This window comes from Equus przewalskii, chromosome 4 (assembly GCF_037783145.1).
Source record: "Equus przewalskii isolate Varuska chromosome 4, EquPr2, whole genome shotgun sequence".
Classification (NCBI taxonomy): Eukaryota; Metazoa; Chordata; class Mammalia; order Perissodactyla; family Equidae; genus Equus; species Equus przewalskii.
The window spans coordinates 84269603-84293002 of record NC_091834.1 but is presented as its reverse complement, the minus strand read 5'-3'; the positions used below and the strand labels follow the sequence as shown (position 1 = coordinate 84293002).

Here is a 23400-nt window from a genome sequence, read left to right as displayed (position 1 = left end):
TGTGGCCCTAATAAGAAAAAGTAGGTAAGAAGTTGGAGTAGATAGGGCAGAATTCTGGGCAACAGATCATTCTTCTACAAGAATGTGAAGACGAGTGGGTTGTCAGGAAGCAGTAAGCTCCCCCATCAATAGATATTTTCATCCAAAGCATAGACAACCACTTGGGGGCACTGGAGAAGTGGGCCTTGTGCTCCTCCTGACTCAAACTAACATGCAGAAAGTAAAAGAGAAAAAAAAACCTCTAAGATTCTGCACCAGGAGATTCTGCACCATGGGGTCCATAGGTGTATATTAGGAAGACTGTCTCAGGTGAACTGGATACATACACCAGATAAGATTTGATACCATCCTTGCCCTTCACCTATTGGGAGAATATAATCTATTAATACACAATTCTGATGCAGCTGGGAGTATGTACAAATGCACACACAAACAGAATTACATACACAGTATAAAACTAGCTTTAACCAAAGGTTTGTTCCTCTTTGAGAACTGTAACAGTAGAAACTGAAAGGCTTTCCTGGAGAAATTTAGGAAAAAAACAAAATTCTTCTATCAGGGTCTTAAAACATTTTATAGTTTCCTTATTATTAACAAATCGCAAAGGAATGCAGATTTTATTAATGTACTACTCTATTCCTATCTCTGAAGAAATATTAATCTCTGAGATTAATCATGCAACAACACGTTTACTGACTGCTGCCCTTCCAACCATCCATAACACAGCCAAGAGACTCTGGGAAAGGACTTAGATTTGTCTTGCTTTTGCCTGCTAAATCTGTACACTATTCTCATTCCGTAGGCCAAAGCAGGAGAAGCGGTAAAGCAGGAAAAAGAGAGTAAGGACAATACCAAAAGAAAGAAACAAATAAATAAAAGAGAAAGCAGACAAGAACAAGAAAAGTACAATCAGCTGGTATTATTTATGGAGGGACAACCAGCCCTAAGACCTCAATTGCTCGTAACGGCATTATCCTATCACAGGACAAGCATTCCTTTACATATGTGACTAATGTGTTTTTGAAAAAGCATGCACAATCTAAAAATACATATGTCAGCCACTTTGGAAGACAATTTGGCAGTTTCTTACAAAACTAAACATACTCTTACTCTGTGATCCAACAATTACATTCCTCGGTATTTACCCAAAGGAACTGAAAACTTATGTACACGCAAAAGCCTGCACACAAATGTTTACAGCAGCTTTATTCATAATTGCCAAAACTTAGAAGCAACCAAGATGTTCTTCAATAGGTGAACGGATAAACAAATTGTGGTACATCCATATAATGGAATACTATTCATCACTAAAAAGAAAAGAGCTATCAAGCGATGAAAAGTCATGAAAGAATCTAAAATGCATATTACTAAGTGAAAGAAGCCAATCTGAAAAGGCCACATATTGTTTGATTCCAACTATGACATCCTGGAAAAGACAAAACTATGGAGACAAGAGAAAGATCAGTGGTTGCCAGGACTGAGGGTCGGGGTGGCAGGGTAAATAAGCAGAACACAGAGGATTTTTAGGGCAGTGCAAATACTCTGTATGATATTATAATAACGGATATACATCACCATACATTTGTCCAAACCCACAGAAATATAAAACACCAAGAGTAAATCCTGACATAAATTAGGGACTTTGGGTGATTATGATGTGTCAATGTAGATTCATCCTTGGTAAAAAATGTACCATTCTGGTGGGTAGAGCTGGTAATGGAGGAGGCTATGTATGTGTGGAGACAGGGTGGGTAAACAGGAAACCTCTGTACATTCCTCTCAATTTTGTTGTAAACCTAAAACTGCTCTAAAAAAGTAGTCTGAAAAAAAAATGAAAAAAAAATGAAAAAAAAGCCTGCAATGAGTATTTGCTATTTAAACCAGAATACTAGGAAGTGTTATAATTTTATCTTTTCTTGGCAACTAGATGTCACTGTGGAAAGCACTGATTACTGAACTGTATTGGGATGTCTTTTGGCCTAAGTGCCTTTGAACTGATGTGCGCTTTTTAGTTAGACCTTTACTAGTATACCATGCCACTGGGGGAAGGGAGCAGGAAGAGCATGACAGACAGTTTGAGACAAGTGCCACCATAGGCTACTGCTGGCAAACATAAGCTCCACCAAATCATTATTTAAGATGAGAAAGCAAAAGTCTTGGCATTTCTCTCACCAGTGGCAGTGTTGGGAAAGCTCCCCAGCAACAATGTCTCTTCATCAGATGAAGCTGACCCACCCCTCTAATTTCTTCAGTCTCTCCCCACCAGCAGGCATCTTATATTATGCTGAATACATTTGAATGTATAATTATTATTAACTACAAATTATGTACATATTATATATAAACTACATTTGAAGAACATATATTTATATGTAAAATATAAAATATATATATATCACATGTAAACTATAACATTATATAACTACAAAACCATTCAGAAGCATCTAACTATAGGCTATGGTGATTTCGTGTGGAGAAGCTCCTGACTGTGCCTGAAAATCCCTGTCCCCTACCTTTACCGTGATTTCTTATAGGAACGTTGATTTTTGACATAAGTATTTTTTACATTAACATGTTTTTTTAGAGCAGTTTTAGGTTTACAGAAAAACTGAGTGGAAAGTACAGTGAGTTCCCATATACCCCCTCTCCAGGCCCTCCCTATTCTATTAACAGCTTGCTTTAGTGTGGTAAATTTGTTACAATCGATGAACCAATATTAACTAAAGGCCATAGTTTACATTAGGGTTCACTCTTTATGTTGTACAGTTTATGAGATTTGACAAGTTTATTATAACGTACCTTCCATTACAATATACACAGAATGGTTTCATTGCCCCCAAATCCCTCATGCTCCCTCACTCCCTTCTCCCAAACCCTGGCAACCACTGATCCTTTCACAATCTCCATAATTTTGCCTTTTCCAGAATGTCACATAGTTGGATTCATACAATACGTGGGCTTTTCAGGTTGGCTTCTTTCACTTAGTAATATGCATTTAAGGTTCCTCCATGCCTTTTCATGGCTTAACAGCTTATTTCTTTTTAGTGCTAAATAATATTCCATCATATGGATGTACCAGTTATCAATTCTTTCTTTCATGCATCATGCCTTTGGTGTCGTATCTAAAAAGTCATTGCCATACCCAAGGTCATCAAGGTTTTTTCTTATGTTATCTTCTAGGAGTTTTACAGTTTTGTGTTTCATGTTTAGGTCTACAATCCATTTTGAGCTAAGTTTTGTGAAGGGTGTACAGTCTGTGTCTAGATTCATTTTTTGGCATGTGGATGTCCAGTTGTTCCAATACCAAATCTGTTGAAAATACCATCTTTGCTCCATTGTATTGCCTTTGCTCCTTTGTCAAAGATCAGTTGACTATATTTATGGGGGTCTATTTCTGGGCTCTTTATTCTGTTCCATTGATCTTTTTTCTTTTTTTTGGCTGAGGAAGATTTGCCCTGAGCTAACATCTGTTACCAATCTTCCTCTTTTTGCTTGAGGAAGATTCACCCTGAGCTAACATCTGTGCCAATCTTCCTCTCTCTTTTTTTTTTTTTGAAAGATTAGCCTGAGCTAACATCCGCTGCCAATTCTCCTCTTTTTGCTGAGGAAGACTGGCCTTGAGATAACATCCATGCCCATCCTCCTCTACTTTATATGTGGGACGCCTGCCACAGCATGGCTTGATAAGCGGTGCACAGGTCCATGCCCAGGACCCAAACCAGTGAACCCCAGGCCACTGAAGCAGAGCATGCAAACTTAACCGCTATGCCACCAGGCTAGCTCCCAGTCTTCCTCTATTTTGTATATGGGTTGCCGCCACAGCATGGCCACTGACGAGTGGTGTAGGTCCGTACCTGGGAACCGAATCCAAGCCACCAAGCATCAAACTTAACCACTAGGCCACAGAGCTGGCCCCCCGGTGATCTATTATTTGTTTATTCTTTCACCAATACCACACTGCCTTGATTACTGTAGCTTTATAGTAAGTCTTGAAGTCAGGTAGTGACAGTCTTCCAACTTTGTTCTTCTTCAATATTGTGTTAGTTATTCTGGCTCTTTTGGTTCTCCATATTAACTTTAGAATCAGTTTGTCAATATCCATAAGATAATGTGCTAGGATTCTGATTGGGATTGCATTGAATCTACAGATCAAGTTAGAATGAACTGACATCTTGACTATATTGAGTCTTCTGATCCATAAACATGGAATATCTCTATTTTAGTTCTTTGATTTCTTTCATCAGAGTTTTTTAGTTTTCCTCATAAAAATCTTGTACATATTTTGTTAAATGTACACCTAAGTATTTCATCTTTTTCACTTTTTAATCAAAAATGGTTAAAACCAAAATTGTACTTAGTGTTTAAAGAGATAAGCATCTCTTATCTGGTAAATTTGTTTACTAGAAAAATTACCGTTTACTCTCATATAAGTTTAAAAACACGTTAAACAATACTACCTAACTCTTCCCAGATGCCACTTATACAGTTTTTCTATACTAAGAAATATGCCATCAATATTTGGTATAGACAGGAAATTGACCAGGTGTATGTCTGATATGTAATGCTCATTCATTCATTTTCTTTCCTTTTTCAACTAAGAATCAACTAAAACAGGATGACAGCCTGTATGTGGCTATTTTGCAATTTCATGTAATCCATAAAACTGTATCCGTTATATAGTAAAAAAAAAAAAACACATAAACTTAAGTGGGAAGGGAGGAAGTAAAGGAAAAAAACCAAGATTGTGGCATCTCTGGATGCCAGGGCTACAAATTTTTCATCTTTATACTTTATTTTCAAAACTCTCTATAAAGATCATATATTACTTTCACACTCCAATAATCAAATATTATGCAGCATGTAAAATGAGTGAACTATAACTACGTGTACCAAGAAAGATTAACCTCATATAAAGTTTAAAAACATACAAAATAATATCTTTTCTATGAATACAACACATGAAGGGAAAGTTTTTTTAAATGCAGGGGAATGATAAACACCAAATTCAGAATAGCAGTCATAGCTGGGAAGGGAGGAGTCTAGGATGAGGAAGGAGCATCCAGAAGGCTTCAACATTATCTGTGATTTTATTTCTTAAGCCGGGCAGAAAGTACGTGGTATTCATTATATTGTTCTATATCCTTTTTCCTGCCTGAAGTATCTTAAAAGGCAACAGCTACAGAAGTTATACCAAAGTAGTAGTACTTAACTCTAATCTCTTCAAATTATTTAAATGGGATATGGTACTAGAGGAATAACAGAGATAAATGTATCTTCTATAAACGAGAAAATTTTTAGAAAATTTAAAGCAGGAGTTCTGAAGGTGGGTTTCCATGTGTCTGTTTACAAGCAAATAATCTGAAATCTACATTCCATAAAATATCTGTAGCACTCATTCCAATCTGTGCCTTGCATATAGATCTCAAAATTAAATCTGTCCAGTAAATGTAACACATAAATTATTTTGAATATGGCCTTGTTTCACATTTTCACTTAAAACTCTGGTTGAAAGCAGACTTTTTACTTAGGTCAGTTTTAAAACAGTATTTAGTCTTTTAGGGATGTCATAAAAATAAGATTAACTTCTGCCTGGTATTTTCCAGCTTGGTGACTTAAAATGGTTTCTAACCAGAACGTGGCACCTATAACAAGAAGCACACAGAAGTGGCTCACATCACATAGTAACACAACCCCTGCACTGGCTGTATCCTCTCACATTGTTACATAGGTATGATAATAACCAAAGTCTAGGTAATGCCTATCCTACCCAACTTTTCAGTAGTATCCATCGTAATTTGAAGCAATGACCTTCAAGGATAAAAGGTAAATTCACAAGATGTTTGAAGAAACTCCTTAAAGTAGATCCAGTTAATTTTTTTTTTTTTTTTTTTTTTTGAGGAAGATTGGCCCTGAGCTAACATCCGCCACCAATCCTCTTCTTTTTAGGCTGAGGAAGACTGGCCCTGAGCTAACATCTGTGTTCATCTTCCTTTACTTTATATGTGGGACGCCTGCCACAGCATGGCTTCATAAGCGGTGTGCAGGTCCATACCCAGGATCCAAACTGGTGAACCCCGGGCCGCTGAAGCAGAGTGCACAAACTTAACCACTATGCCACCAGTCAGCTCCTAGATCCAGTAACTTTTAACATGAAACAAAAAACTGTGTGGTTTTGATGCTTAGAAATACCTTATCTCTTACAATATTTACTTGAGATAGGAGTAAGTAGTCTTTTTTAAACGTAGGGATGGGGCTTGGGGGTGAGCATGGGGAAAGACCTAGATGGTGTAGAACTAGTACTGTTCCTTCCGATTTCCGCCTTGAATTTTACTGCCCATTCCTACACCCTAGCCCTGAATTAGAAATAGACTATAACAAACAAAACACCTAAAAACAAAAGGAGGAGTAGTACTCTTTAGCAAATTTTGAGATTATCAAAACATAGATAGATGGATTGAGGCTTCCACATTAAAAGAAGAGCATATATCACACCATCTTATGACCCAGTTCCCTGCCCAAAACCAGAGAAGAATAGTCCATAAGCACACTAGGGTATTCATAGGACAGGTTTCCTTAAATGGGGAGATTACTCAATCTAAACTATCTACCTAGATCTGCAGTTTATACGAACAGAGGACTTTTATTCACTATTTTTCATAAAAAGTGATTTGGTTTTTTTTATTTGTTTGTTTTTGAGGAAGATTAGCCCTGAGCTAACTGCTGCCAATCCTCCTTTCGCTGAGGAAGACTGGCCCTGAGCCAACATCCAGGCCCATCTTCCTCTACCTTACATGTGGGACACCTACCACAGCGTGGCATGCCAAGCGGTGCCATGTCTGCACCCAGGATGTGAACTGGCGAACCCCAGGCTGCCAAAGCGGAATGTGTGCACTTAAACCACTGCACCACCAGGCTGGCCCCCAAAGTGATTTGTTTTTAACATTCACCTTCCATAACCCTTTTTGGAAAGACTTCAATAGATCAAGCACAAGCAGTGGCCTATTGAAATTTAAACGAGATGCTTGCTTTTCAGATCAGAATCATTTTACTTGAGGATCCTCTCTTAGACCACTACAAAATTTAAGGACCCCAAAAGTAGAGGACTCAGGGGCTGGCCCCATGGCCCGAGTGGTTAAGTTCACGCACTCCGCTGCAGGCGGCCCAGTGTTTCGTCGGTTCGAATCCTGGGCGCGGACATGGCACTGCTCATCAAACCACGCTGAGGCAGCGTCCCACATGCCACAACTAGAAGGACCCACAACAAAGAACATACAACTATGTACCAGGGGGCTTTGGGGAGAAAAAGGAAAAAAATAAAATCTTTAAAAAAAAAAAAAGTAGAGGACTTGTTAACAGAAACCTAACAAGGGGCCAGCCCCTTCGCACTCTGCTTCAGTGGCCCATGTGTGGTTCCCAGGCATAGACCTACACCACTCCTCTGTCAGTGGCCATGCTGTGGTGGTGGCTCACATACAAAAAGAGGAAGATTGGCAGCAGATGGTAGCTCAGGGTGAATCTTGCTCAGCCAAAAAGAAAGAAAGAAACCTAACAAGGCTGAAATTGTTGGCACTATACTTATATCCTTTTCCTGTGCATTTCTGAAACCAGTCAGTTCTAATTTCAATGTCACCCTATATTTAATTCTTTTTTTCATCATTTTCATCATTTGCACTTACTGACTGTATTATCATCCACATTCCATTTGTTCACCCCATTCCCACAAATGTCTGTGGAAAAGCTCCCTAATCAAGACTGCCTAGATAGATGTAGGCAGCTACATAATTTCACTCACCAAGTTTTGTCCTGTTAAAATGTCATTATATCACATTCACCAAAAGAAATTCTTTGAGCACCTTTTCTATGTAAAATCTTGGACCAGAAATTGAAGGAGGACATCTAGAGGATTAAGGACCCAAAAAGTAGGGGGATTAGTTTAACCCTCAAATGGCTTACAGAAGTAATTCTCAAAGTGAGCCATGGAACCCTGGGTTCCCTGAGACTTTTTCAAGGGATCCATGAGGTCAAAACTATCTTCATAACAAAGAGATTATATGCCTTTTTTCATTGTGCTTATATTTGAACTTACGATGCAAAAGCAATGGTAGGGTAAAACTACTAGCACCTTAGCACAATTTAAGGCAATGGCACCAAAGTGTACTAGCAGTAATTATATTCTTCACCTTCCCATACTTACAGTAAAAGTAAAAAAAAAAGTCAATTTTATTTAAGAATGTGTTGAGGAAAGAGCAAGAATTATTAACTTCATTAAATATTCATCTCGAGTTCATGTCCTTTTACTATTCTGTGTAACCAAGTGGAAACTATGCATAAAGCACTTCTGCATTCAGAAGTGTGATGGCTGTTTTAAAAAGCACATGTACCATGTTTTGAGTTACAAAGTGATTTAGCCACTTTACCCGAAGGAACACCATCTTCACTTGAGAGAGCGGCTGACAGACAAACTATCTGGTTATTGAGACCTGGGTAACTGATAGATATTTTCTTAAAAATTAACAAAGTGAGCCTGTCACTTCAAGGAAAACAACTGACAGTATTTGTTGCCAATGGTAAAAATTGTTATTTCAAGTGATAATTAGAATTTTGGAAAACTTCTATCTGCCACAGTGAGCTTGATAGCTTCCCATTACTGAAAAGCCTTTTCTGATGAGATCAGTGGGAGTGCTAATGAATGCGATTTTTGTGTCAACACATGGAAGATCTGCATAACTCAGTAAACCAATATTTTCCAAATGACCAACGTATGACGTTACAAGATGATGCACATGTTAAAAGATCCATTCAACGTACATGTTAAACCAATAGATTTCAATGTAACAAAGTACAGTTATGGTTTCAGATTCCACGTTGCAACTCACCTTTAAGAAATTAATACTGCTGAGTTTTGGTGTAATATCAAAGAAGAATATCCACAATAATCTCAAAAGGCTCTTAAAATACTCTTCCCTTTTCTAACTACATATTTGGTGTGAGACCAGATCTTCCTATACTTTAATCAAAGCAACGTACTGCAGCAGGTTGAGTGCAAAAGCAGATATGAGAATCTAGCTGTCTTCTATCAAGCCAGACATGAAGGAAATTTGCAAAAACTGTAAAACACCACCATTCTTTTCACTGTTGTTTTTTGTTTTGGAAAATATAGTTATTTTTAATCAAAATATTTCACTTATTTTAGGGGCTGGCCCCGTGGCCGAGTGGTTAAGTCTGTGCGCTCCGCTGCAGGCGGCCCAGTGTTTCGTTGGTTCGAATCCTGGGCACGGACATGGCACTGCTCATCAAACCACGCTGAGGCAGCATCCCACATGCTACAACTAGAAGGACCCACAACGAAGAATATACAACTATGTACTGGGGGGCTTTGGGGAGAAAAAGGAAAAAAAAAATAAAATCTTTAAAAAAAAAAAAATATTTCACTTATTTTAACGTGTAGTAGGTATACTGTTATTTTAAAATTAATAAGCATTTTTAAAATTTCTGCTTTAATTTCCAATACAGTAAATATCAAAAATCATAACCCACATAAACAAAAACTCGAGTCCTCAATAATTTTTAAGAATACAAAAGGGTCCTGAGACCAAAGACTAAGAACTTCTGGCTTACAGTGTAATGAGAGAGAGGGGGAAAAAACCAAATAACCCAAGGTAGAATGTAATGACTGCCACAGCCCTCCTATTCTTGGACATTCCAGCTCTTCCTCAACTAGACCTATGCTATCTACCAGTCTCTTGGAATAATTTATTTAGCCCTGTTGTCAATATAATCAAAATGAGTAATTCATTTAGCAAGCATGAAAAGGGCTCAAGCAATACCATGATAATGTGTTAAACCAATTTGAATTGATGGGTTTTTCTTTACTTGTTTTCTAAATAACATCCTGAATTAAAACTGGTCTTACTTCTCTGGTATAAACTTAGCCTACAAAGAGAATTCCTTCACAAAAGACTATATAATATACAACTCTCTTGGAAATGCATCCCACACAATCAAAATGGTAAAGGAAGCTATGGAATTTGGTTCCCTGCCTCTCAACAATAGCGCAAAAAAACTAGAAATCCCACACTGGTGCTGAGGATCAGAATACAAAACATGTCATTGGCGGGGGGGTGGGGGGGGGCGGGGGTGGTGGAAAGCACTTTCTAGAGGACCACATGCATATAAGCAATCATTCGTGTTTTTTGAAAGGGAGACACAAACACACACACTTTGGCTTAGCCTACCCTGATGGATACTCAAGAAACCAGTAGTGCTGGTTGTTTCTTGACAGAGAAACTATGGGAAAGAAATTTTTCATTTTTCACTGAATTCCTCTTATGTTGTTTGATCTTTTAACCATTTGCCTGTAATACTTATTCAAAAATAAATATTTTTAAAACATATTTCTACATCATCTTTTATCTCAAATGCAAATAATATCAGTATGACAATAATATGGAAATCATTAAAAGTATATTTGTTAAATAAGCAATGGACACACATCTCATATACCTGACAGAAGCATCAAAAGCAAGGTGTCCATCAACCTGGAGGCAGTCAGCCACTGATTATGTGCAGGAGTTATCTAGTGATGCCATCCATCTGCCCAATATAACTGACACATTGCTACTTCAATGGTAACTCTTTTCCTTTTTATACTCACCACAGCATTTAAGAAATACTCTCTGAATAGCACCAAAGTAGGTTAAATTTAAAGATTCCTTTAAACCATGCAGCAACATTAAATTCAGCATAATTTAGTTCCTATTATGCAGGAGGCACTATGACTTGATAATGTAACACTTGTAATAAAATGTTAATACTTGACAATGTGCACTTGGATCTAAACACAATAGAGGTTTAATAGTTACACCAATGAAAAAGACCTGGAGGTTTTAATCAATTCTAAGTTTAATGAGCCAATCTTATGATGTGGTTACAAATAAACCTAATTCAAACTTCTGCTACTACGTTAATCAGAGTGGCTATACACCGCCCAGCAAACAGAAATTGGACTCACTGTAGTTTGTACTTCCCTGACCAGTCCCACAGTTCATGCTGGACTCTACGCCACACATGATATCTAGGGACCCTGACAAAGTGCAGTAAGGTCAGAGTAGTTTGTACGTGGAAGGCAACATTTAAAATGAGTTAGCTACCAATGTGTCAAGTACTTCACCTGAATTTTCCTTAAATCTTCACATATCAATCATACAGGCATTATTATCCTTGTTTAATTTTTATTTATTTATTTATTTTCAGATTGGCACCTGAGCTAACAACTGTTGCCAATCTTTTTTTTTTCCTGCTTTTTCTCCCCAAATCCCCCCAGTACATAGTTGTATATTCTAGTTGTGGCATGTGGGACGTCTCCTCAGCATGGCCTGATGAACGATGCCATGCCCGCGCCCAGGATTTGAACCAGCGAAACCCTGGGCTGCCAAAGCGGAGCGCAAGAATTTAACCACTCGGCCAAGGACGGGGCCGGCCCCCATATCTTTATTTTAAAATTAAGGAGATTCAGACTCAGAAACGTTAAGTAAGTAACATGCTCAAGGTTGCAAAGCTCGTAGGTGACATTATCAGAACTTAAACCCAGAGCCCCTGTAGTGGGTTGAATGGTGGCTCCCAAAAAGATATGTCCACATCCTAATTCCTGAAACCTGCAAATGTTACCCTATTGGGAAAAAAAGCTCTTTCAGATGTAACTAAGTTAAGGATTTTGAGATGAGGAGATCATCCTGGATTACCCAGGTTGGTCCTAAATCCAATAACAAGTATCCTTGTAAGAGTGAGGCCAAGAGAGATTATATAGACAGAAGGGTAGGAAAGAATGTGCCCACAGAGGCAGAGAATGGAGCGATGTTAGCTACAAGGCAAGGGATGCAAGCAACCACAAAAGCTGGAAGAGGCAAAGAACAGATGCTTCCTTAGAGCCTCCACAGCACTGTGGCTCTTCAACACCTCATTCCTGATTTTTGGCCTACAGAACTATGAGAGAATAAATTTGTGTTGTTTCAAGGCACCAAGTTTACGGTAATTTGTTATGATAGCCCTAACAAACTAATACAGCCCCCAAACTATCTTTCCAGCATAACCCACTACCTTTCCAAGAAAGCTGAAGGATCTAGGGATTTAGATATGGCCTACCTACATTGTTGGTACGGCCACATTAAGAAGCTTTATCTTCATCCTAAATTCAACGGAGGACGTGATGAAACTTGTGTATTTACAACAGATCAATTAATTCTGCCTGCAATGAGAATGGACCAGTGCTCAGCTAGACTGAATGCAGGTAGACCAGTTACAGGTTACAGCACCAGTCCAGAAAAGAAACAAAAGCAACTCAGACAAAAGTGGGGATGGTAGAAATGAAGAGGACAAGTGGAGTTTATTTGGAAAGTTAAATAAACAGGATTTGATGATATGGAAAGACCAAGGTTTCAGTTCTAAGAAACTGGATGAAACGCTGGTACCCTTCACTGAGGTAAGCAAGAGTGGAACAGGGCCAAGTTTGAGAAGGGAATTTCACTTTGGGATGAAGTACATCTGAAGCATCCAAGAAATGTCAATTAGGCCACTGGATATAGAGTTCTGAAACTATTGGCAGGCCAAATGAGTAGGCAGATTTACATGGAACAGCTGCACAAACTTTTTAAGGGAAAATAGTTATTGTTATAAAATAATCATTATTCTTAAAAAAAGGATAATTTCAAAATCATGCTAGCCTAAAAGATAAGAATCACTACTGTACCAATAGCCCTAAATTAATACTAATTGAAGATTACCTATTTAAATGGCATTGGATATATACCACTCATTTAGCTACAAAATAGATTTCTTTCAAACGAAAACAATCTACCTTGATGGATTCTCAAGATAGAATTAGCTACTGCTCTCACACCTTTCAGACACGAAAACTGAAGACAAACGCAAGCAAAAAGTTTGCACTTTTTATTCCCAAATTCTCCACTTCTCCCTATGTCTGTAAAATACTGATTTAAGCATCTTAATTGTCAAGTATAAATGATAACGTTTTTCTCCTAGAAAAGATCCCAGTCTTCATATTGGAAGGGAAGAGAATAAACACACTTTTTTCTTCTGACAGACATCTCCACAGGCTTTATACTAAGATGAGAAGTGACTAAATTACTTTAGATATTAATTGCAGTAACTAATGAAGTATTTACCCTAGGTTTGCTTTCCATTTTGTATAAAAAACAACAAACCAGCTACCAAATAAATGAGTAGGCAGGAAAATTGGATTAGATTACTAACTCTAAAGAGAATCCACTGTATAAAATCTTTAAGGAAGTCAACTCAGAGGAAGATCCAGTTATTCTTTACATAAAATTAGAATTTTATATATATATATACACACATATATCACATACTTCATTGAGGGAGAGCATGAATTAGATTACATAACATTTTATATTTGCAAATAAAAATATTTATATTTTATGTATATAAAATCTTTTGAACTCCTCCTAGTTAATGCTAAAACAACAGGCATTTTTAACACCTCTGTATTACACTATTGCTACTTCTAATATCTAACTTGCTCTTGATGGGAATATAACAACTCAGAAGGTCCCCGGGTAAAACAGAAGACCAATCGTATATCGAGACAAACTTGTTCACTTCAGTAACTATCCTGCAAATAGGAATCTTAGCTCAGGGAAGTATGAGAGCAGAGTGGAGAAGAAGCAAGTTAATATGTGAAGGAATGTGAGGTTAACCCAGGATTTAGCTCTCATTCTTCACTAAGTAAGCTTTCACAGGCAGGCCCTTCCGCCCTTACTCCAGACCCTTACCTCAGCAAAACCACACAGAGCATGAAACAGACAGTAAGCACTTCCTGGGTAAATTTTTATTTGGAGGGAAACTTTTAAATATCTTTTAATTTCATTAAAACAAATGGATTTATAACCGCCTCATTAAGAATGTTTCAGGGTAGAAATAGATAAATCCAATATCCTTAGATATTTTTGGTTCAAGACAGTATGCACAGTATTATTTCATATAATCATATACAGTATGTATATGTAGTATGTGTGTGCACACACATACTACATATATACTTAGGAATATCTAAAACCATACATATTAAAATAGTGTTAATTATCTATATATGATAGATTACAACTATTTTTAACTTTTTGCTTTTCTACCATGAACGCATATACATACATTTTTACTTTAAGAAGAAAATTCATATTTATTGTTTAACATGTCATAACAGACTCAGAACTAATTTTAGAAAGAATTTTTATTTAGAAGAAACTTTAAATATCATTTCTGTCCTCTTCATTTTTCAAGTGGGGAAAAAGGCCCAGTGAGGATACATGACTTAGCACGCCCAAAATCTGATAGTGAGTCCCTAGGCCATAATTATTCATATTTATGTTTATGTTTTCTGGTTATAAAAGTTGATGCATTTTCATTAAAGACAATCTGAAAAATAATGAAAGCTTCAAGAAAGAAAATGAAAATCACCTATATGCTTATAAACCAAAGATAATCGATTTGGGGGGGGTTGTTTTCTTTCTAACATTTTTCACCATAAAAAATATATTTTCAATGAAAAAAACTTAAAATATAGAGCCAAAAACTAAGGAAGACAAAAATTTTAACACCCAGTCACATAACTGGTGATACCAGAATTATTTCTTCTTTAGACTTAGTACCTGAAGCCAGTTTTCAGCGAAGAGACGTTCTATGACGGTGTTTTTATTTAGCAAACCTTGGCTGGTTCTTTAATTTGTAGGTTATTTTTATATGGAAGATCTATTACTAAGAATTTTATGTCATAATTGTTTGATGAAAGACAAAGGACCAAAAAAAGTAAGCAAAGAAAATACTCCAGTTCTATTTAGGGATCTTCTTTGTAGATTTAGCGAATGTAAGGATAATCCACAAATACAAGCTAATTACAAAGTACATAACACAAGTTTTCTGTAAGATTAAGTAATATATTTATTCTTGTCATTCTTGTATTTACCAATACTTTTACAGGGTATCCTATAAAATACTGCCAACTGGCATTAATTATAGAAAAAATATCATACATTATGAGCAAATATATTTATAAAAACAAGCTAATGAAACTCAAAGTAAGTTACTGAACCACCATTAACTCAATTAGCAAGACATTAAAAAATACTGTTTATTTCATCTTTATCTCATCCTTTTAAAATTTCTACCTTCTACATATATGCACATAAATGTATTAGTACAATAGCATAGGAACATCATTTGTAAATAAATGTGATTCAGAAATGTGTGTTCAAAATTTTACTTGGAAAGATAACAAAAGTTGGAGACCATTGCCCTAGAATCTAGGCCCTACCTGACAAAACTGTCTCCTACTCTAATTTCAAAGATCCAAAGCTTAGAGGGAAAAAAGCAAAAATGACCAATTATCTAAAATTTCAGAATGAAAGATCTTGGGAACCAAGTAAGTTCTAGTATGGAGCATTATTAAATAATTTGCTTAAATTTCTAAATTTTATTAATCAGTTAAGAAATGTGAACACTAGCAATTGTTCACATTAACTCATCTGAGACCTCAAAGCATTCCATAATTGTCATATTTCAGAAAGACCATATAAAATAGACCAATGGTGCTTTCATTTCATGAAAATTTAAGTAAGGAAAAGTAAGGAGAGAAGAAATATCTTGCCCCAGATCATTTGATTGAAAGATTTGTGCATTTTAGAAATTTTCCAAAGTATAACTCCCAACTTAAAAATGAATTTTTCAGTGCAATCTATGAACCATTTAGCTTTCTTTCAACTCACTTTCTCTTTAAAACAATAATAATTTGATCCCCCCACAAAGCCTACTGTATACAGTGCATGAACAGTCGTCTACTAGTGTGAATCCTGGAGTATAAAAAACCAAGGAATCCAGAAGACTTCGGCAAAACTCTGAAATGGGTTAAGCTTTGCTTTGGCATGCCTCCCACCTTCCTTCTGGTGTTCCTACTCCCGTCTCCTAGAGATGCCGCATATCTTCCCAAAATTCCTCACCTGAGACACCCACTCAAAATTTCTTTCCCTTAATCTATCCCAGTCAGTCAAGATAACTGATTTCAGCCAATTAACACCATGAACAGTTGACTTAATCATTAAAATTACTGACAAGGCTCTTGACTTTTCTGTGTGTCAAGAAACCTTTGAGAATCTCATAAAAGTTATGGACCCTCTCCCCAGAAAAAACACATAGGCATATGCACACAATTCTGCATACAATTTCAAGAGGTTCAGAGTCACACAGGCAAAACATATTCATGAACCCCAGAACTACAAAACCCAGGTAAAAAACACTGCACTTAACATGTAACGATCATAAAACCTCAAAATCTTTTAAGAGGAATTTGCATTTTAAGAGACTATAAACTCAGATATGATATACTATATACTCAAATACATAAACTCCAGTTATCAGAATTTAAGTCACCTCCCAAAGCTTTTGAGCTGTAATTCCCATGAGAGAAGGGGAGTAACAGGCCCTATTTCTAAGCATGGGTCTTCCATTAAATTGAGTTTTACATAGGCCCTACCCCTATATTCAATAATGCTTTAGAAACCTATTGTGTTTATCATGATTCCTGGCAAAACAATATATATACATACACACACATAAACACATTCAGAAATTTTCTTTTTATCTCTTAATTGCCAAATCCAGGTTTTTTTTTGGTTGTTGGGGGTGGATTTTGAGGAAGATTAGCACTGAGCTAATATCTGCTGCTAATCCTCCTCTTTTTGCTGAGGAAGACTGGCCCTGAGCTAACATCCGTGCCCATCTTCCTCCATTTTATATATGGGACGCCCACCACAGCACGGCGTGCCAAGTGGTGCCATGTCCGCACCCGGGATCCGAACCGTCAAACCCCGAGCTGCCGAAGCCGAACATGCACAATTAACTGCTGTGCCACCGGGCCGGCCCCAGCAAATCCAGTTTTTACCCTAATGAGCTCTCTGTAGTATTTCACATTGCTAAATTCTGTTAAAATTCCCTTAATCCCTATCCTCAGCTTCTTCAATCCTCTACCACTTATCTTATCTCTTTAGCCACTCTTTTTCAACTTTCCTGAGAGGCCCCTCTTCTTCCACTGGACTCTCAGATGTAGATGCTACCCAAGGTTGCCCTTAGTCTTCTCCTCACTCCTGATATTATTCTCTTTTGCAGTTTCTATACGACATTATGCTAATGAATACAAATCTCTTAACTGATCTCCACTTCCCCTTGAGCTCTAGCCCAATCTTCAGATACCTAACCTATTTGACACATATTGATTCCCACATCTAGAATCATCCCCTATTACCTCCTGCTCAAATTCTGTTCTTCCTATACACTCCCTATCTTTAAGGCATCATCATCCATTAGCCATATAATCTTCCTCCAAGCTCTTCCCAGTCAGGTCACAGTCTCATCAGCTACATTTTCCACTATCCTCCAAGTACAGCAAATCTACTTGCTATTTCTCAAATCAGACTATCAATGCCCTTCCTCTAGCCTCTTCTTCTCTAAGAGTAAAAAAACAGCTACTACCCTTCAAAGTCCTCCTTAAATACCCCCTACAAGAAGTCTTTCCTAACCTCACCTATTTTCCCTGCATCACTCACCCCCTCCCAACAAGGAATTCTTCCCTCCCTCTATAATTGCATACCACTTTCTTTACTCTGTCTTGATTCTCAACAAGTTGTATTATAGTTAACTGAGCCCTTATCTTTCTCCCCTACAGACAAGGCCCATGGTTTATTTGTTACTCTAGCACCTAGCACACACCTGGAATATAGTACATCTTTAATCAATGTCTGGTGAATGAATGGCAACACTCCAAAGTAAGGACACATCTAAGGTAATTCTCAATGGAGGGTATGCCTCATCCTCTTGAATATCCAACAAGAATTAAGTTCTCTAGTCCCTACCTCCCCATTTTCAGTCCATGGCTTAGCTTTAAGCAATGTTTCAAGGGACATTTCCTCACTTCCTCTTGTTCTTTGTAGGTTTAGCTGCCAGCCTAACCACATTAGCATTCAGTAGCAGCAGCAAAACAGACACTCCAAGTCCTAAAAAGCAAAGACTTTACAATTACCAAGAGTAAAATACAAGCTCGGTTTTTAAAATGGTCTTAACGTTTATACATACAAAGCTCATTCTTCATGATGATTTTGTAAAAGGCTTGGCATAGTTTATCCAACAGGCACCATTTAAGAGTTCTCAAGAAAATGTCCACTTAAACTGTCAAACTTTTCACATTTGTAACCACAGAAATCAGCATGCATGAATTAATCTAAGTACTATGCTTATATACTAAACAATACACTATAAATAGCAGATAGTCTAAATCATCAAAATGATGATCCATACACAAGTAGCTCTTTTAGCTTCTTTGAAAAATACTACACTTCCAAAATTCCAGTGAGCATCCCAATCTATAAAACTAGATTCTTTTGGGGCTGGCCCCGTGGCCGAGTGGTTAAGTTCCCGCGCTCCGCTGCAGGCGGCCCAGTGTTTCGTTGGTTCGAATCCTGGGCACGGACATGGCACTGCTCATCAAACCACACTGAGGCAGCGTCCCACATGCCACAACTAGAAGGACCCACAACGAAGAATATACAACTATGTACTGGGGGGCTTTGGGGAGAAAAAGGAAAAAAAATAAAATCTTTAAAAAAAAAAACTGGATTCTTTTACCAATATCATTTACTCTCCCCCAACACACACACACACTCCTCCCTTATTAGACATGACTTCCTCAAGAAATTATCTGATAGCTCAGTAGCAGTTGGATAAGGCAGGCTACCAAGTCTGGGATTCTAGAAAAGATTCCTTATGGTCAGCTTATTGTCTAAGTGACTGTTGTTGGTGATACAATACAGATTGGCCTTAAGGGGTCACAGATGTGGTACACCTGCCTTAACTGTGCCCTCGTTGTCTTTTCTAAATATACTAGAACATCTCTACAGAGTTGTATTTCTGATTTTTCTTCAGTTCAAATAAGTGCTCACATTTTAGGCCAAAAGGCCACATGACGAAAAGGGGAAAAAACAACACACAGACACGATGAAATCTTTTTGAAGCTTCGGTAACTAAACTGCATTGAGTGGGGTCAAAAACACATCAGCCTAATTCTGAAATGCACTTCAGAAAAAATATACATTCCAAGGTATACATAATCTACTTATTTTCCTTGAGCAATCAAAAATTCTTTTCTTTCCTAAGTTTTGTCCATATTACATCAAAATAACTTCAGACAAAGCATTCTTGTTGCTCCAGGATTAAAAGTTTCCAAAAGCTCAATATGGTTGTAATCTTCTGGAAACACCTGAAATTGATTTGTTTCACCTCCTTTACTATTTCTCTTCAGCCTGTTCACCTTAGTAGAATACTGATGGATAAAAGTGCTAACTGAAAAGCCAAGAAAGTAGATAATCCACCCCTTAGTTAATAAAGAAAGAATTATATGATACATAATACACAAAAATTAACATGTATCCAGAGCCTCAAAAGACACTGATTGGACTTGGTCTAAATAAAATGTTTCTAAAATAAACTTAAGTGGCTTTCTTTCTCATTGCTGTTTTACTAAGCATTCATGGAAAATTATATTTGGGTAAGCGGAAGACACAAGCTTTAGCTCTCAAGGAAAGAACAGAGAGAAAATGTTCTTTAGTATAAAACATCTGAAATGTTTTTTACAAAACCAAAGATTGGTATTTATTTCTAAGATTGATTTTCCAAATACTATTTATAAATGTATTAATAGGCATCACACAGTCACACACATCTAAATCCAAATATCGAATTTCCTGGACTAATTACAGCCCCAGAGATTACACTGAAACTCTTGAGGTTAGAGTAGACCCTTCTGAGACTCAAGAGCCCACAGAGCTTCCCTTTACTCTCCAACTCTTCACAGTGGCACTGAATGGATGAACAAGCCCGCTGCAGCATGAAGCACGGTGCTTGCCTAAAGATATCTGACAGTAGCTAAATGTATGCAATAACTTCCTGTTCTCCAGAGAACTGGAGGTTATACTTCTAAAGGCTGACAGTTTACAGGCCTTCCAAAACCAAAAAATCAGCATGCCTTTTCAAAATTTGTAAAATTGTGAAAAAAATTTTAATTTCAACAATCACTATTCATTATTATTATTCTCCAACAGTTACTGAATGCCTTATTATATATAAGAGAAAAGGTATAAAAAATTTAATCCCAGACCACAAGGAGCTTAAATTTCCCTTAAAAGTCACCCATCTGTGATTATTTCACATAAAATACTTCTTAAAGATAACCCAGGGTCTGGGTTTGCTTGAACCTACAGCATATAGGCGATGCAAATTCCGGTATTTAAATCATGGGAAGTTGGTTTTCAGGTCCTTAACAAAATTAGAGATTGATGCATAATTGTGATTTAATAAAACAAAAAACCCATAATTTGGGGTTCCATTGTTATATACAAAAATTGGGAGGGAAACACAAAATCCTTTCTCTTCTAATCCCTTCTATATCTGGACATGGGCTCTCATTATCTCTTATCCCTAGAGTTACTTTCCTAAATCCAGGAGCTAAACTTCCTTAAAACCTAGTAAAATAACTATTTCTATGAAAGTCCTAGTAAAATAACTATTTCTACGAAAGTCCTGGTTCAGGGATAAGAAACTTTCTTTTTTTTTGCGCTAAATGAGAATATGACCACTGACTACTACGCAAAAAGTCATTTTCCCTCATATATGTTGCATTTGAGATGGGTGGAGGGGGAACCCATGCCAGATGAAATCAAAGGACTTCAAAGATAGGAAACAGTAACCCTTAACCTGATGGATTCTGTTGAAAGCTACATCTAACTCCTGTCAGAAGAAAAATAAAAGTCTCACAAAACATTCTGCACACAATTTAGGACCCGAGTTAAGAATAAGTATGCTACAGTACATATGACAACTATATGTTTGCTTTCATGCTCATAAAATAAGGAAATTACACTAAGATGTGCAGGCAGAACTAGCCATATTTTCACTACCATACAGGATAACACATCAAGAACTTTCAAACACAGTTCTAGGGAGTCAGGCTTCTACTGAATTTAAAAAAAAAAAAAAAAAAAAAACCGAAACACCAGCATCTCCAAGACTCCCGTTCCCCTCTTCCCTTGAGTGAGGAACAACCAAATAACTTACTGTTCAAGGCCAAAGAAAAAGGAATTTTTTTAAAAGGCTGGGTCTAGATGAAACGAGAAAAGGATCACCATGAGCACAGGTGATGCACTGGAACAAAAGACGTGACATGTGCATACCCATTCTCCTGCCAAGAGCTGTCTAAACTGACAGGCTCACTAACACCATCTTTCACCTGAAGAGTTTCCCAATACGCTGTCTCTACACACTTAAGAAAACGTGAATTTTGCTCCGACCACAGGAAGAATTAAGCATAACTGCAACAAGCTTTAAAGTAAGCAATTAATATATTCTAATCTAACGCGTGAAAAGAAGGGATGGAGACCAGGCAATAGCTCCTCCATCTGGCTGGAGCAGATAACATTTGAAGCCCTAAAAATATTAAGATTTTAAAACAACTTCAAGTTCTGATGGGCACAGTCAGATGCACTGCAGAAACTCTGGGACCAGCAGCAACGACACAACAGGTGAGAGAGGCAGTGGACATTATCGTACAATAAAGTGGATAACATGCAGGGGCAAACCCTTGAGTTCCCCAAAAGGCCGGGGAAGGGGGTAATACCCATGCACAAGGCCATCTAGAGCCCCTGTCTTCACAGTGGCATAGGTTCGGTTCCTTCCGAGGGTCGCGCCACTCCCCCTCTCCCAGTGGACCATCACCCCAGGCACAGAAGAACCGAGGCCCCTCCACGGGCAGCATCTCAGCTGGGGAAGAAAACACAATGTCGCTCCTTATTTCTGCGTACAAAAGGACTTTGCGCCCTCCTCCTCGAACTGCCGCCGCTACGGTCCGGGCCGCCTCCTAACTTGCAAGAAGGTGGGCAACGCGCCATATTCCAGCGTCCCCCAGTCTACCTGGGTAACAAGCCCACGCCACCCCGGCGGGAGGGAAGCTTCGGAGGTCGCCCAAAGAGCCAGCCTCCTCTCCCGCAGGAGACAGCGGCTCCCGCGCCCCGGCCCTGCCCGCCGCGCCGCGCCGCGCCGCCCGCAGACCAGACCCGGGAAAGGCCGAGGGGGCGAGCAGGGAGCCGCGGCTCCGGTCCCGCGCAGCCCGCCCACCTCCCGCTCCCGGGCCCGGCGCGTTCTCCCGGGCCTCCCGCTCCCGAGCCCGTGGGCAGGCCGGGCCCGGGGTTCCACGGCGGAGAGGAGGCCGCGGCCCCGAGAGCCTCAGGCGGCGGGGGAGGCCGGAACCCTGGGGCTCTCAGGAGGGCAGCGCCTCCCTCCCGAGCCCGCCAGGACGCCTGGGGCCTAGTGCGGCCTGCGCATCCTCGGGGTGGCGGTTTGACTGGGCCGGGCCAGGGCCCCCCGCCCGAGGCGGGCCGAGTCCGGTGGGGGCCCAGGCCCGGAGCCGGGGGCGGCAGGGTGCCGGCTGCGGGGCGGGCCGGCCGGCCGGCGGGCGGGCGGCGTGTTGCGGCTGCGCCGGGGCTGAAATAGCTGGAGATTGCGCGGTAGGGCACTCACCTCAGAGCGGCTGCGCTACCGTGGGCCTGCGCCGTGGAGACTGCGACCGCGCCGGCTCCTCGCAGCCTCCTGCCACCAGCGGCAATGGCGAGCGCTGCCGCCTCTGCCGCCGCCGCCGCCGAGGAGGGGGAGGGGAGGGAGAGGAGGCACGCACGCGACGCACGGCTGGCTTCCCCGCCCGGCGGCCGCCATGATGGGGAGGTCGGCGCTGCCTCGGCGGGGCTGGGCGGGAGGGCTCTCTGGGTCGGGGTCCCTGCTGCCCCCCGCGACATCCTCGCTTCGCTTTTCGCTTCAAAGCTTTGGGTGGGGCCGGAATCACGAAAGCAGCTGAACTAGTCAAATGCGGACGCCCCGGAGAAGTGGCGCAGGGCTGCCCAAGATGGTTGCTAATCTGGAAATGGTAATGCTTCTCGCCCCCCAGCCCGGGGAATCGGGACCTCCGGAATACGCCTCGGCGGTCGGAAAGGGGCTTCCCGGCGCTTTCCGCAGCCGCGCCTTGCCAGTCGCGTCCTCACCCTCTCTCTGGAATGACCTTTGCTTCCCTATTTCAAACTCTGCCCAGGTATTTAAAAGCAAAAGTTTTTGTACAAAGCAATATATTAATTTTTTCGCTCCTTCATGCGTTCTCTGAACATGTCTAGAGGGCCCTTTCTGTGCCAAATATTGTTCTGGGCGCGCTGGAGATGCACCTCTTAGGAAGACGGAAGTCCTCGCTCTCTTTGAGCTTATACAGTGAGTGGAGGGAGTCAAGCAATA

At 39.5% G+C, this 23400-nt stretch overlaps 1 protein-coding gene across 4 annotated transcripts in view; it reads right to left on the bottom strand.

The window, feature by feature from the left end:
* NRF1 (nuclear respiratory factor 1) overlaps nucleotides 1-23167 on the bottom strand; it is a 123925-nt gene extending 100758 nt beyond the window's left edge. For 2 of the 4 annotated variants that reach the window (XM_070617691.1, XM_070617693.1), the window contains exon 1: nucleotides 22645-23167. The gene's annotated coding sequence lies outside the window, so the exon portion shown is untranslated. The remainder of the gene's footprint in view (nucleotides 1-22644) is intronic. The other 2 variants (XM_070617692.1, XM_070617689.1) reach the window with 2 other exon arrangements.
* Between the last annotated feature and the right edge of the window lie 233 nt (nucleotides 23168-23400).